Here is a 13,578-nt window from a genome sequence, read left to right on the forward strand (position 1 = left end):
TAACAACATAGGTTTGACCCATAAAAGTTATGCCCAAATAAATCTGTTCGTTTTCTAGTTGCTACAGGACTCCTTCCTGTATTCTCCAGGTGGCTACATTTTGGTGTGGGAGCAGAGTGCTCCCCATGCATTTAAAATCTGCTGGTAGACTGGAAATGCTGTAATATCACTAATGTTTGTGGTGTGCTTGGGAATCTTCAGATACATTTGGCTGTCTCAGCTGTCCATGCACATTATAATTTGCATTGCTGTGAATCATTATCAGACTCCCATTGGTGCCTGCAGAAATGTTGTAGAAAAACAGAATAGAAAGGACACACTGTTTCTTGCTCACTCAGGAGCACGGTGTGTTTTTAGTTCTGCTTTTCAGACTCAGTCATCCTTGTGCCTCTCATCCAGGCCCTCCTTTCAGGCTGAGTCTTTGATCTGTTCTGACGCACCACACTTAATGCTTCCTAACATCCTTGTAGGAAACACAAGCTGTGTGCCTGACACATGAACTCCAGTGTAAAACCCCTGGGCGGTGGGTACCCATCAGAAACCCAGGCTGCCCTCTATCTTCACTCATTGAGCTCACACCTGGCTCACTTTGTTTTGAAGTGAGCCTCATGCGATGTCACTCAACACCAGGCAAGCATCCCAATGTGAGGGAAGTTTGGTGAGTGGGGTGCGCAGCCCTGGGATAGAACCTTTTGAACTGGACTGTCTCCGGAAGCAAGGTCCATGGCAGACCAGGCTGCAGTCAACCCAGCAGGCACAGTTGGCCTGTTGCAGGCTGCCTGATGGGCTACCCCGTCTGAGGAGTGAGCAGAACAGCTCTTAAGCCCAGCAGTGGCTCAAAGCATTTGCCAATGGCTGTGATAGCTCCTGCCTCGAACCCAGCTCTAGTCCTGGGTTTGAACACACGGCATGGGCTAGGTAGTTTGAACTAAAGCCCCTAATTCAGATTACCATTACTCCTCCTGCAATGAGGAGCCGTGGGCACGGAGTTCGAACTACTGGGCATTTAAAAATGGCGGCGCCTGGGAACATGCAAATAAAGCCTGGGATATTTTAATCCCGGGATTCATTTGCAAGTTCGAATGACTACATTAGCCACCCTAGTTCGAACTAGAGTGGCTAGTGTAGACATACCCTTATTGACTCCAGTGGGTTTTGGCTCAGTCCTGAACTGAAATCTTCACTTAGTGGATTGATCCTTCAGCAATACTCCAGCTGCAGCAACCAAGGTCATTTTTGGGAATCCACTCATGTCCCGGAATATACTCAATATATGGGAACCTCTTTAGGAAATACTCTTTTTGCAAAGGGGCGCAAAGAGGAGTCTCAGTACTGCCTTTGGTCCATTTTGCAATGCAACATGGGAGCAGAAACACCAACAATGTGCTTTCGGTGCCATGTGCACATAGACCTCATGTAACGAAGCAGGAAAACGGTGGTCCTTCTATTGCTCAGACCGTCCTGCCCCTATTCCTACATTCGTGTCTGGACATGTCAGCAGGAAGATGTTGGTAAGCTGGAAGCAATTAGACAGGAGCAACAAAAATGATCAAGGGACTGGAGGCGAGAAGGAAAGATTAAAAGAATAAAGCATAACACAGATGGGACAGACAAAGGCTAATGAGGAAATGATGTTTGTCTCTGCTCATTTCAATGCTGTCAACAGCAAGGAGGGAGAGGAATTATTCTGAGCAGTGTGTGGGCCCAGAGTATCTGCCTATCACACTGACCAATTGTGGGAGATTCCTCAGGTGTCTTCTCAATGGGCAGGGTGAGTCTGCTGTAAAGCACAGTCTCTGGGAATGAGGCAAACTGCTCTTTCTTTCATTTCTGGACACCTTCAACAGTGCAACACCCGCCTCTTCCCCCTGCCCTGTCTCCAAGGGGTTTGTGCCACCAAGGCAAGGGCATGGTTACAATCTCTTGAGCTCAGGGGCTCTGACTGTCTTTAGCCCTTGCAAAGGGAAAGAAACCCCCTTGCATCTTTCCCTTTCCCCACATGTCTCCGCAAGGGCCAAGAACAATCTACCCCATAATTAGATTGAATAGAATGCAATTAACCACGTGAAAATTTAGGCTTCATCTCAGGAAAACTTATTACTGATGAGCAGAGGCGAAAGTAAGGCTGTGAGCCTCCAGCCCCAGTGAGATCTTTTAGGCTATGTCCACAATAGGAAATTTTTGTGAAATTACCAAATTTGACTTAATTCCTGATTTAACAAAATCAAATTAGCGTGTCCACACTATGGGGAAGCCTCGAAATTAGTCCAAGGCAGCTGCTTTAATGTGGACGCACTACCTCAGACTTTGAGCCCCAGGAAGCACTGGGGAGTAGTTCAAATTATTCTGGGGAGTAGTTATTTCGAAATAGCGGCACCGGAGTATTCACACTACCACTATTTTGAAGTAACGCTTTTAGAATTAGTGTTACTCCTGATGAAAAGCAGGAGTACAGATTTCTAATTCAGCGGCCCGTTCTGAAATAACGGAGTTGGTAGTATGGATGATCCACTTATAAATTCAACCTAAGGGGAGTTGTTCAAAATGAATCTCTAGTGTAGACCAAGGTTTAGAGGCCCAAATAACCTCTCCTGGGAAAGGACAGAAATCCCATTACTTTTGTCATTTTACATGGGACCGCATAAAACATGCAATAAGGGAACAATCTTTCCTCCAGATGATCTAACAAAATTCTCCCATTTCCAATTGGATTTGCATTTTGAAAATATTCGTGATTCAAAGGAAGAGGGTTGATTTACAGAAGCAAGGGGCCTTCATTAAGTTCTTGATGGCCAATTATTTCTCTTTCGTACATGGTTAAGATGTTGGGTGTTCTTAGAAATGGTGTTTATTTTTGTGAAGAGTTTTCTAGACTTGGGTTCTTTTGCATCAGATCTTAGAGTGTTCATTCTGATGTGCTGAAGGGGATTTAATTTCCCTGCTTTCCCTAGTATTTATGCCCACGAGAAGATCCGTGGGTTTGAAAGTCAGAAAGAAGGGGAGAATGAAAGGAAAGAAAGAGAATGTTCTTGTGTGAAATAGCTCTATAGATTTTGTTGCCTTAAGCCAACATCTACCCCTTTGAACCACCATTCACTCATGCATTCAGGTGGTTAGGGTGAAATTCTGGTTCCACAGCAGTCAATGTATACACTCTGATTGATTTCAATGTGACCAGGATTTCACCCTGAATGTTTTGCAACTCCTGTGTGGTAGATAACATTGACCTCAGTGATCCCACTTATTTTTGAAAGCCCCTGCACTGCAATGCACAAATACAAAACATGGATCACATTATGTAAGTTACTACCTAGCATTTTCCTTTTGTAAAAACATGACTGTTACTAATGACACATTCCACATTCACATCCATTATAGCCAAAAAATGCTGTGATTACAAAGTAAGCAACGCTCACTTAGAAGACAGTAATAACCAAGCATTTACCCTGTGATAATACAGTATGTAGCCATTCTGTCAATGCTCTGTATTTAAAATGTAATGGCTTTGTCATCCGTAACTGCATGTGTTAAGCAAAGCCTGCAGACATGCTAATTTGTGCCCTGTAAAACAGTATTCTCACAGCTTTCACCAAATCAGGATTATGTAGCAATAAATGAAGTTTCATTGATGATAAAAAAAAACCCTAACAGCCGTTAGTTCGAATTAACTTTCATAGGGGCTACACATGCAAACCGCTAGTTTGAATTTAAATCGAACTAGTGGAGCGCTTAATTTGAACTAGGTAAACCTTATTCTACGAGGACTAACGCCTAGTTCAAATTAAGTAGTTCGAATTAAGGGCTGTGTAGCCATTTAATTCAAACTAGTTGAAGGCTAGCCCTTCCCAGGTTGCCCTGGTGGCCACTCTGGGCCAAACCAGGAAAACTCTTCTGCCCCTCTCCTGGCCCCAGAGCTCTTAAAGGGGCACGGTCTGGCTACAGTGCTTGTGCCAGTTGCAAGCCTGCCAGCATCCAACCAGCAGACCACGCACCTGGCACGGCATGAGCCAGCCACCCACTACCACCCAGCCCTCCGCCTCTTCCCAGGACCAAGCTGGCGGCTCCCAGGAGCCAGCCTGGGGCCACAAGAGATGGGCACCTGCCTTGTCTAGTGTGGAGATCGTGGATCTCATCCAGGTTTGGGGGGAGGCCTCCAATGTCCACAATCTCCACACTAGGCACAGGAAAGCAGCTGTCTAGGGCAGGATAGCTGTCAGCCTGGCCACCAAAGGCCACATGCGAACCCAGGAGCAGGTTTGCATGAAAATCAAGTTGGTCCAGTGAGACCCCCGACCCTGAGCCCTGAGCTTAGAACATAAGAATGGCCGTACTGGGTCAAACCAAAGGTCCATCTGGCCCAGTAACCTGTCTGCCGACTGCGGCCAACACCAGGTACCCCGGGGGGATGGACCGAAGACAATGACCAAGTGATTTGTCTCGTGACATCCATCTCCAGACTTCCACAAACGGAGGCCAGGGACATCGTTCCTACCCCCTGGCTAATACGACTCCATGGACCCAACCTCCAAGAATTTATCTAACTTCTCTTTAAACTCTGTTATAGCTCTAGCCTTCACAGCCTCCTGTGGCAAGGAGTTCCACAGGTTGACTATTTGCTTTGTGAAGAACTTTCTTTTATTAGTTTGAAGCCTGCTACCCATTCATTTCGTTTGATGTCCTCTAGTCCGTATATTATGGGAACTAATGAAGAACTTTTCTTTATGCACCCTCTCCACACCATTCATGCTTTTATAGACCTCAATCATATCCCCCCTCAGTCTCCTCTTTTCTAAGCTGAAAAGTCCCAGTCTCTTTAGCCTCTCTTCATATGGGACCTGTTCCAAACCCCTAATCATTTTAGTTGCCCTTTTCTGAACCCTTTCCAAGTCCAAAATATCTTTTTTGAGGTGAGGAGACCACATCGGTACACAGTACTGAAGATATGGTGTACCATAGTTTTAAACTTCCCCATCTCCTTCTTCCCCTGGCTTCCCCCTTCCAGCTCCCTCCTCCCAGGTTTCCCCCTCCCCCTTCCCACCCTCTCTCTTCCCCACCTCCTTTTTCCAGTCTCCCCAGAGGTTAATCCCCCACCAGTTTTGTTAAATAAAGAGAGTTTCTATTTTTGAACACACATGTCCTTTATTTTTTACATCAGGAAGGGGGGCTAGGGAGGGGTAAGTGTAAGGAAGTGAGGGAGGAATGGGGCACCAGCCCCTGATGGGGAGGACTGGGGTGGCTCTGTGGGCTCCTCGGGGTGGAAGCTCTCCTGCAGGGCCTCTTGGATCCTGACAGCCCTCTGATTGATCTCCCCAATGGATGGCAGCCTGCGGCAAGTGCAGCTGGGCTGATGGCCAAGTGCTGTGATGTGCCAAGCGTGGGCACTCAGGGCACTTCAAGACAGGACTGCTTTGCTGTCCCTCATCAAGTTAGACAAGTAAGAGGGGAACCCTGAGAACTGTCTGTCCGGAGTGGGGGTCGGGTCCCTTTAAGCACAGCCCTCGACTAGCCTGAGGCAGCAGCTCCACACTCTAAGTCCTAACCTGATGCCCTGCTGGCACTGGTTCCGGCCAGCCTTAACTTCGGTTCAGGGTCCACTCAGTGTGGACATGCTATTTCGAATTAGTTTTTAGGTCTAGATGCACTAATTTGAATTAGCTTAGTTCAAATTAACTAATTCGAATTAAGTTAGTTCGAATTAGTCTGTAGTGTAGACATACCCGAACTGAATAAGGATTTTAAAAGGAGGTACTATGGTAAAATCATGTAATGAGGGCACATAGTAAATAGACAAAAATCCTTTAGATTTTAATGGGTTCTGTAACCTTATAGTAAACTGCGTACACTGGAACCAAGACTTTGTTCTAAACCACAGACCTATACCACTGGAGCTAAAGAAATAACTCCATTGAATGTAAGCAGTAGGAAGCTCTTATCCTCTGTGAGGATCAGCTTCTAAAAATGGTCCGGAATAATCTTCCCCAGTGTTTATATGTTCATCATCAGTTAGCAAGCAGCAATGACGCAAAATTCATGGAATACCTTATTCATGATGAATTATATGTCCTGCCGGGTAACAAACCATTACCCAGCTACATCATTCATGGTGGTGTCAGTCATTAATCTCATACTGGGATCCTAAGGAGTATTGCGGTGTTCCTACGGACTATGAATGAGAACAATCTCACTCACTGTTTTGAGCAAATGTTCACAAATCTTTGTAAGACTTATTTGTTTTATCCCAAGCTGGAGAATTTAAAGGGTACTCAGATTCAATAGCATGTGTCATTAAATTCAGCTTTATTGTATACACTTGGATACTCTTTAGAGGCTATTTTATGTGTGTTCATAAGACAAGCAGTAGGTAAAAAGGCTGACCTAACACGTGTATTGTCTGAATTGATCCTATAGCCCTCCCATGCCATAAATTTGCATTAACTAGGACTGACAGTCTGAGCCCTATAAAAAATTTCCCATTTTGCAATGTGCTAGATTCCTTTCTCATGGATCCAGCAAATATCAAAGATAAAGATGGTTAAGCTCATTCCAAAGGAAATATCCTCTCGAATGCGTTGGAATGAGCTTAACTAGCTTTATCTTTGTTATTAGCTGGATCCATGAGACAGGAATCTAGCACATTGCAGCCTGATCTTCATTGGGACTTTATTGTGAAATAACCCCCCTTAACTCGAGTTTACAAGCAGAGCGTCCACACAACCAAGCCCGTTATTTCAAAATAATGGGCCGCTTAATTTGAAAGTTGTACTCCTGCTTTTCCTCAGGGATAACGCTAATTCCAAAATAGTTATTTCAGAATAATAGTAGTGTGGATGCTCTGATACTGCTATTTCGAAATAACTTCTCTCCCAGAGCGGTGTTTCCTCTTAGATGCATAGCAGCCCAGCTTCACAGGTGATTAATCAGCCCTGACCAGTTATAGCCAGCTTCCTTCACAGCCTCTGACTGGGCGGGGCTGATTAATCACCTTTGATGCTATGCTATCCCCCACCTTAGAGGGAACACTGCCACAGAATAATTTGAAATAATTACTCCCCAGTTCTTTCTGGGAGTCTAAGTCTGAAGGAGCTCACCCACGTTATTGGAGCCTTCTTCGGGTTAATTTTGAGGCTTCCGCATAGTGAAGACATGCTATTTTGAATTTGTTAAATGGGGAATTATTAGTTGAATTTAGTCATTTTTAAATAGTTTCCTAGTGTAGACATGGCTGAAATGAGCTAGAAATCTTACATTGGAGGAGCAGATCTTCAAAAAAGCCCAGCTTCCTAGGATACCTGGGGACTCTGTGGCATTTAACGATTCACAATCCTGCTGGAAAGATACAACAAGTGGGGTTCCGCAGGGGTCTGTTTCGGGACTGGTTCTGTTCAATATTTTCATCAACTATTTAAATATCAGCATAGAGAATACGCTTATTAAGTTGGCAGATCATACCAAGCTGGGAGGGGTTGCAACTGCTTTGGAGGATAGGGTCATAATTCAAAATGATCTGAACAAAGTGGAAGAATGGTCTGAGGTAAACAGGATGAAGTTTAATAAGGACAAATGCAAAGTACTCCACTTAGGAAGGAACAACCAGTCGCACACATACAGAATGGGAAGTGACTGTCTATGAAGGAGATCTACGGGTAATAGTGGACCACAAGTTAAATATGAGTCGTCAGTGCAACAGTGTTGCAAGGAAAGCAAACATGATTAATGGGAGTGTTGTGAACAAGACACGAGAAGTCATTCTTCCGCTCTACTCAACACTGATTAGGCCTCAGTTGAGTTTTGTGTCCACTTCCGGGCACCACATTTCAAGAAGGATGTGGAGAAATTGGAGAAGGTCCAGAGAAGAGCAACAAGAATGATTAAAGGTCTAGAGAACATGACCTATGAAGGAAGACTGAAAGAATTGGGCTTGTTTAGTTAGGAAAAGAGAAGACTGAGAGGGGATATGATAGCAGTTTTCAGGTATCTAAACGGGTATCACAAGGAGGAGGGAGAAAAATTGTTCTTCCTGGCCTCTGAGGATAGAACAAGAAGCAATGGGCTTAAACTGAAGCAAGGAAGGTTTAGGTTGGACATTAGAAAAAAGTTCCTACCTGTCAGGGTGAGTAAACACTGGAATAAATTGCCTAGGGAAGCTGTAGAATCTCCATCTCTGGAGATATTTAAGAGTAGGTTAGATAAATGTCTATCAGGGATGTTCTAGACTGTGCTGGGTCCTGCCATGAGGGCAGGGGACTGGACTCGATGACCTCTTGAGGTCCCTTCCAGCCCTAGTATTCTATGATTCTATGATTTCCATCACTGTAGGTTTTTAAGAGCAAGTTAGACAAACACATCAGGTTGGGCTAGGCATACTTCCTCCTATCTTAATGTGGGGGGAATAGGCTAGATGACTTAGGAGCTCTCTTCCAGTCCTATATGTCTATGATTCTAAGGCACTGAAAAGTGTGTCACCAGAATTTTGAAAATCCCCGTGTATGTGGCTGAGCACATCTGAGAATTGGGCCCTGGGTGTTTCCATGGAAGCAGCTGGGGCTTGAGTGCTTTTGATCATTTGACTCTAAAGGCGATGAGTGCTTGAAAATTTGGCACTGAACACTGTGGAAAACCTGGCTTGAATGGTCTTTCTTTGGTTGCGTCTACACTGCACTCCTACCTCAAAATAAACTACGCAAATTGCATAGTTTATTTTGCGGTAATTTCACAATAGCTTATTTAAAAATTTTGCGCTGTCTACATAGTGCCAAATTTCAAAATAAAGCACTATTCCAACAAGTCCCTTAATCCTTGTGGAATGAGGGTGACAGGGATACCGGAATAGCACACCCGTTATTTGAAAACATATTTTGAAATAACGGGCACATTTAATGATGCAGAATTGCTATTTTGGGGTACTTCCAGTATCCCGAAATAGCTCAACTGTCTAGATGTAGCCTGGCTGTGTTGTATCCAGTAATGTAACAGTTGTGACTTAATTTTTCTCTGTATTAAATTCTTTGCTGTTCTGTTGTACATTTTTTTCTTCCCCCTACCCTTGACTGTCTGTTTTGCCTCGTTTGACTGTGAAGTTTTCACAACAGGGACCCTTGCTTTTCCTTGTATTCAGTGGCTAGCACCTGGTGGGAGCTACCAGAAGCAAGTAATCATAATAATATAGTGAACTTTTACACATCTCTAGCCTGCCTTACTCAGGGATAGCTGCCATTCAGTGAGGTAAGATGGGTCTGACGTACTGTTGAATAGATGCATTGTATTCGGACCTCTTCTCCAGCTGGTGGAAATCAATGTAGCTCTGTTGACTTCCAGAGACTAAGATAGTCTTTCCCTGGTGAGAATTGGTCCCACTATGTACACTGGCCCAGGGGGCAGATTGAGGAGAATTCTGATGCATTGGATGAAATAAATGGGAGAAAAAGAATGTAGTATTTGTGTGCTGCTTTATGAAACTTCAGAGAAAGGGAGCAAAAAAAGATGCAAAAGTTATTGGAAAAGATTTCTGCATGAAAACCAACTTAGGAACTCATCCAGTAGGCTTCTCCTTTAGAAACACTATTAAAGAAAAAAAATCCCAAATGAGTCACAAGGAGTTTTGCCAAATGAAAATAAATCTAGTCCAAAAGTGGCAATTGATTTTTCAGAGATATTAAAAACAATTCAGTCCCCCATCCCAAAAAAAGGTCCCATAAAATGTTTGTTTTTTCAATGAATATTCAAAACTGAAATCGGTTATTTTGGTTTTGAAATGCATTTTATGAAATAAAATCAGGTTTTGGAGACTAAATACCCAAACTCTCTTCCCAGAAAATGTTTCCACTCTGCTTACCCTGAAATATTTCCTATTCTGGGCTTATTGTTTTTGTTTGGTTTTCAACAAAAAACTGGAAACCTCTGACCAAAGTGAATATTTTGCATTTTAATAAAATGTTCAGACCAATTTTAATCAGCTCTGTGTGAAATAGTTACAGGGTCAAGTGTTTAGTTTAAATGTTTCATAAATCTTTGTAAAAGAAATCATAGCAGACTTTCCACTTCAGCTCATCAAATCAGCATTCACATTTACATGTTTTTGTGCTTGATTTCTCAAGACTTACTTGGTATCTTTCCTACTCTTCACACCAGTGTTCAAAGAACACAGCAGGTCTTTGAATGGTCAAATATTTCCTCCTTTCCATCTGATTAGTAAATGTTTTATAGTCAACACTGAGCTTTTCATTAAGTCATTGATTATGCTGGGTTTTTCTTTTTTGCAGGTTTCACAGTCTGAGGCTCAAATATTTGATCATCTCTCACTCCTTCTTGATTCGCCCAGTGATAGTCTTTTTCTCTCTCATTCACACACAGCAAGGAGTCTATTTCTAAAGCAATTCCAATGAAAGCTAATGCATGTTGTTCACACAGGCAGGAAGAGCAAAATGAATGCCAAAAAGCAGAAGAAGGAGCATGGGTGGTGTGACGGCATTGGTACATTTTGTCTAGAAACACAAATTTCTATCTTCTGTCTGCTTCGTAACTAGTGTAAATAAAAAGGCTAATTTTGAAAGCACTTTGAACAATCAAGGATAGACAGATCTCAGAGCTGTCTTGGCCCCCACCACTGTACTGTATGGTAGCATTAAATGTGACTTTACAACTGTCTTTTACATGAGGACTGTATGGCTATGTCTACACTGGCGGGTTCTTGCGCAAGAATGGCCGTTCTTCCGCAGGGTGTCCACACTGCCCGCCCACTCTTGCGCAAGAAGATTCACAGGAAAGTGTGGCAATAGAGGGCTTCTTGTGCAAAGAGCTACGCTCTTTTCTAACAAGTTTAAGCTCTTGCACAAAAGGGCAGTGTACACGCATGGCAGGGGTTTCTTGAGCCAGAAAGCCCTATGGCTAAAATGGCCATCAGAGCTTTCTTGCACAAGAGAGCGTCCACACTGCCATGGATGTTCTTATGCAAAAGCACATGGCAGTGTGGATGTGTTCTTGCACAAGAGTTCTTGCACAAGAACCCTGGCACAAGATGTTCTTGCACAAGAACCCACCAGTGTAGACATAGCCGATGTGATCTGTGTCGATTTAAACTCAAAGCTGCTCCCGATGGTTTATCTGGGCTTCTTCTAAGCCTATGCAAGTGGGGAAGAACCCATTAGATGCAAAAATCAAAGCCATGCCAGTCGTGCTCACAGAAAGGGATGCCACCCTTTGAAAATCGAGGCAGAGATGTCCTTTTTCCATCCCTTCTTATTTCTGTGAACTAGATCTTCAACAGGGACTTTGCTCACTGGACAAGGTTTTCCCCCAAGTTTGCTAGCTCCATTAAAATAATATCCCGCTTCTAGTGGATAACCTGTCAATTACTTGGGAAGGTTTGCTTCATGGGCACCATTAGGATCATTATGCTGCCTGGAAGCCAGCCTGCTGAATCATCATTTCTAGACGTGCCACCTATTAAAATTGACTGGGCCTTGCCGTGCGACGCATCGCAACTGTGCAGATATTTTTAAACAGATATAAAATCCCTTTCTCTCCTTCTCTTCTGGAAGCCCATTATCAGCATTCCCCTGTGCAAAGGCTGAAGCTGTCAGGCCTTGGCACATGTGCAGAAAGATAGAAAGCCACAGTCACTGGGCATCCAGAAATATTTTGCTGGGTTAGGCTTAACTCTATTCTAACCAAGCAGGGGATCACTTTACTGAATAGCATGCAGTGAGGTGGCAAAATTTGCAGGTGATACAAAATTACTTGTGATAGTTAAGTTCAAATCTGACTGTGATGTATTGCAAAGGGATCTGACTAAATTCAGTGACTGGGCAGATACAACAAGGAGTCTGATGACACCTTAAAGACTGACCCATTTACTAGGGCAAAAGCTTTCGTGAGCTGCAGTTCACTTCATTGGATGCATGAAGTGAAGGATTCAGTTGTCAGGGTTTTATACAGACAGAGGCTGTGTCTATACTGGCAAGTTTTTCCACAAAAGCACTTGCTTTTGTGGAAAAACTTGCCAGCTGTCTACACTGGCCGCTTGAATTTCCGCAAGAACACTGACGATCTCATGTAAGAAATTAGTGCTTCTTGCGGAAATACTATGCTGCTCCCGTTCAGGCAAAAGTCCTTTTGCGCAAAAGCTTTTGCACAAAAGGGCCAGTGTAGACAGCTCAGATTTGTTTTGCGCAAAAAAGCCCTGATTGCGAAAATGGCGATCGGGGCTTTTTTGCGCAAAAGCACTTCTAGATTGGCCATGGATGCTTTTGCGCAAAAGTGCTTTTGCGGAAAAGTGTCCGTGCCAATCTAGACGCTCTTTTCCGAAAATGCTTTTAACAGAAAACTTTTCCGTTAAAAGCATTTGCGGAAAATCATGCCAGTCTAGACGTGGCCAGAGTGTAAACATCAGTGGGAGTGCTACATGAGTGCTAATGAGCCTACTTCAGTCAGGATGGATGTGACCCATTTCCAACTGTGAACATGGACATTTGGTCTAGAAATGTCACATTGTAATGTGATGACCATTGGAAAAAATAATCCCAAATATGCATAGAAAATGATGGGGTCCAAATCAGCTATTATCGCTCAAGAAAGAGATCTTGGAGTCATCACTGATAGTTTCCTTGAAACATTCACTCAAGGTACAGCATCAGTTTGTAAAAAGCTAACAATTTTAGCAACCATTCAGAAAGGAAGAGTTATTATATTGCCACTATATAAGTACCTGGTACACCCACTCCTTGACTCATGTGTGCCAATCTGATCACCCTATCTCAGAAAGATGTATTAGACTTGCCAGGGGTTTGGAATGGGTGCTACCTGAAGGGAGATTAAAAAGACACGGAGTTTTCAACTTAGAAAAGAGGAGACTAAGGGGGAATATGATAGAGGTCTGTAAAATCATGACAGGTATGGAAAAAGTGAATAAGGAAAAGTTATTTACCTTGCCTGTAACATAAGGACTAGGGGTCACCAAATGAAATTAATAGGTAGCAGGTTTAAAACAAACAAAAGGAAGTTTTTCTTCATGCAAGTCACAGTCAATTTGGGGAACTCCTTGCCAGAAGATGTTGTGAAGACCAGGCCTTTAACAGGGTTCAAAAGAGAACTAGATAAATTCCCGGAGATTAGGTCCATCAATATTTACTAGCCAGAATGGATAGGAATGGTGTCTCTACCCTCTATTTGTCAGGGGCTGGAAATGGATGACAAGAGAGAAATCATTTGATTTCCTGTTCTGCTTCCTCCCTCTGGGGCACCTGACTTTGGCCACTGGGACAGGATACTGGGCTAGAGGGACCTTTGGTCTGACCCAGTATGGTCATTCTTACGTTCTATGTTCTTAGAGGTGCAGAGAAGGGCAACAAAAATCATTAGAGGCATAGAACGGCTTCCATAAAAGAAGAGATTTAAAAAGACTGAGACTGTTCACAGAAGAGAGAGAGAAGAGAGCGAACTGGGGGGTGGGGAGAAGGAAATGATAAAGGTCTATAAAATGAAGAGCGGTGTGAAGAATGCAAATTGAAAATGCTATTTACCTCATAACATAGCACAAGAATGAGGGTCACCCAACAACATTATTAGGCATCAGATTTAATA

The sequence above is a fragment of the Pelodiscus sinensis genome, chromosome 21, assembly GCF_052426305.1.
Source record: "Pelodiscus sinensis isolate ZL-2025 chromosome 21, ASM5242630v1, whole genome shotgun sequence".
In the NCBI taxonomy this organism is placed as follows: Eukaryota; Metazoa; Chordata; order Testudines; family Trionychidae; genus Pelodiscus; species Pelodiscus sinensis.